Source organism: Sinocyclocheilus anshuiensis, unplaced genomic scaffold (genome assembly GCF_001515605.1).
Source record: "Sinocyclocheilus anshuiensis isolate Anshui unplaced genomic scaffold, SAMN03320099.WGS_v1.1 scaffold1817, whole genome shotgun sequence".
In the NCBI taxonomy this organism is placed as follows: Eukaryota; Metazoa; Chordata; class Actinopteri; order Cypriniformes; family Cyprinidae; genus Sinocyclocheilus; species Sinocyclocheilus anshuiensis.
In genome coordinates this window covers 392,149-395,315 of record NW_015536564.1, presented here as the reverse complement: position 1 = coordinate 395,315, position 3,167 = coordinate 392,149, and the positions used below count along the sequence as shown (strand labels likewise).

Below are 3,167 nucleotides of genomic sequence, written 5' to 3'. Positions count from 1 at the left end.
CATGAGTTTAGTTTAAACACAGATAGCAACATGTGCTGTTCTGGTCTCATCTGTGCTATCAACACGTGATGACGGCATAAATGACAGTTATTCCAGAATACAGCACTCGCATTGAACAAAGAGTGAGTTTATCCAAGTATTGTTTTTTTTTTCTCTCATCGCTCTTGTTGTAATGTATTGGGGAGCCAGAATTTGTATTCATCAACAGAAACATGCATTAGCCGAACTCTAACAAACCATATTACAGATGCATTGTCAGATTTAAGTTATATATATATATATTTGTGCATTTGCGCATCTATGTATAAAACCCTTGTGCATCTATGCATGTAAGTATATATCTAACCCTTCTGCTGTGTGTGTCCCAGTGGAATGGCGTAATGTGAGTTTGCGTGTGCTGTCAGAGATCACGCTGCTGCTGCTGAGCCAAGACGAGGTGGAGGAGAGAGAGAGAGACGGAGGGAGGGAGAGAACGAGAGGCAGAGTGGGAAGGTGAAGACATCTCCTCCAACACACGCTTGCTGACGCTCATCTCTGAGGCCCTGCTGCCACAGTAAGACTCACCACTCAATTACCTATATTCTGCTCTCTCAGTTTACTCCTCCATCCTCTCTATTTATTAAAACTAAGATTGTGTCCTAACCAGGCATGATGTGATGTGAAGCTTCCAGCAACAAGCAATTTGTCTGTGCACACTGAATGCACACAATAGCTGTCAAGGGTCAAGAGATATTTCATGCTTAATGTACAGCATGGTTTTGGACCAGTGATATTTATTGAGTGTGACACAAATAGAAACCAAGTCATTGACAAAATGTCTTGTCACTCATTGTGTCACGGTTGCAAGTGGTTAGGATAAAAACTTGGATGAAGAACTAGAAAGTGAAGGATTCTGTAGCTTGTTGATGCATGTTCATGGAAAAATCTTCATGTAGCAGGGAAATTTTAAATTATGATATACCAGTAAAAGTGAAATGATTGCAGTTTTATAAAGTCATTGAAATTTCTAGAGTAAACAGATTTGGCTAGCTTTCTAATTTCATCCAGTTTGATTAAATTGGAACAATTCATAGCTAATTCCAAATTCAAATGGCACAGGCATGTGTTAGAATACCATTTTAGGGTAGAAAACAACCATAATTTACTTACTTTTCTAAAGTGGATTCTATTCTGGATAATGCTAATAATAATTTGGTTCGAATGAAAACTGATTCTGAATAATGATGCAGAAATCCAAAATCAGCATTAATCAGTTTTTACTCATTTCACTTTTAAAAAGATTAACCAATCATAATTGAGATAATATTCAAATATAAGTCTTAAAGGTGTAGTGTTCCTATAGCTCATGGTTTCAGATAGTCCTTCCAGGGTTTAATTAATGCAAATTCAACTAATCCCTGCATTATTTGTGGCATTTTTGTCTTATTTCTGCAATTTTTTTCCAGAAAAAAAGAGAGGCAAGTGATCTTTCCAAATCATCCATTCATTATAACAACAAATATCTTTGTCTTTTCAACCTGTTTGCCAATCCAGACAAGATAGATGCGGCTACGTGAGCGATTCTTTCTCGTTTGACGAAATTAAAGTTTATAGGCTAAAGAGTATTTACTTTCGTAAGAGTATTTAAATAATTGTATAACTGAATTTTTCGGGCTATGCAATTAATATTTCGAATGAACAACTAAAATATACTGTAGTTGTTAAATTGTCAAAACATTAATTAAATAAAAATATTTAACATTTATAATACACAATGACAGTTTATTTTTGTTATGTGAGTTTTATGTGAGTTTGCACAGCAACAACAAGAAATGACACAAATATCAACGCCATTTTTATGAAAAGCCACATTGAGTTCCTAAGGGGACTGATTCAGTTCCTAGAGAATGCATCCACAACGTATAAAAGTTACAATGGTTGATAACCTCTTTAATGACTGTTGTCATGAATTTACTTGTATCCTACTGTAGACATTTTGTATAGCTTTTGTTTAATGCAGATTTTCTCTACAGGTATGAGACTCTGCTTCTGGAGCCAGATCCTGTATGCTCTCAAACTGCTGGTGTCGCTCACTGAGCACAGCTCACCCATCAGCAGGTAACCAATAACACTCTCCACGTACACAGCTATTCCTGCATACTGTGGTGGATTTTTGTCATTTTATGCCCTTTTTTGTTATTATTAAGTGAAACACTTCCTTAATTCAACAGGTTGCACAGGTACACCAAATCCCCTTCCTTTTTGTGTAACCCTCAAGATGAGCCCCTCACACATCTCATTCTGTAAACGGGTGATGCGCTATAGAATGATAGCCACCATGCTGTTACTCATATAGTACACTTTTTCTCTCTCTCGCTCTCTCTTTCCAGTAGGCAGTGGTATGATCTGGTTTACTTTGAATCCCATACTCTAACCACAAGACAGCAGCTTGTCCTTTAATTAATAATACTAACTAATAATGTATTATTACAGAACAGTATACTAAGAATTTTTGCAGGAAAAATGGACAAATTAACTTCTAATATTACCAGCGATACAAGGCAGAAAACTGTCTTGAGGCATTTCTTTCTTATGTGTTTCTGAACTCAACCTTATTAGTTTATTGATCCTGAAATTGTTAAAGTAGGTCATGCCGAGCAGTAATGTACTTCAGAGATGCCGCACATAGTTTCTAACTACATCCACGGACTGTTTTATGCTACTCTCTCTCTCTCTCTCTTTCTCTCTCTCTCTCTCTAATATATATAAATATAAATAAAGTAAATACATCTATGAGATAATTTGTTAATATGAAGGCTCTAAATCTGTCTCTCTTGTGGGTCTTAGCTTTGTTTGGAATAGTAGCTTACATATATAATGGCTGATACATACACAATCGTCCTCTGATTTTCTCAAAATTTTCGTCTCTTTTGTCTTTCATTTCCTGCCCTGTTCTTACCACTTCTCTCTGTGGGCTGTAATGACTGTCTGGATGCACAGGTGAGGGAATGTGTGTGTGTGTTTCTTATCTCATCCTCATCCCCCCGCTGTTTCTCTAATGGCTCCTGCTGGCCTCCTGCACGTTGTCTTTCTTGGTGCTGATAGAGCTGCAGCCACATGGTTGAACTATTCAAATTGATGTCACCAATCGGAAAATGTTCGTCAGTCGCCGAGCCAACCCCCCCCCC

The 3,167-nt window shown here is 37.2% G+C and overlaps 1 long non-coding RNA gene across 1 annotated transcript in view; it reads left to right on the top strand.

The window, feature by feature from the left end:
- Window positions 1–2,071: 2,071 nt before the first annotated feature.
- The window catches only part of LOC107702033 (uncharacterized), a 29,811-nt gene continuing 28,715 nt past the window's right edge, over window positions 2,072–3,167 (top strand). Inside the window, exon 1 of the long non-coding RNA XR_001635724.1 lies at window positions 2,072–2,097. This is a non-coding gene — a long non-coding RNA (uncharacterized LOC107702033). The remainder of the gene's footprint in view (window positions 2,098–3,167) is intronic.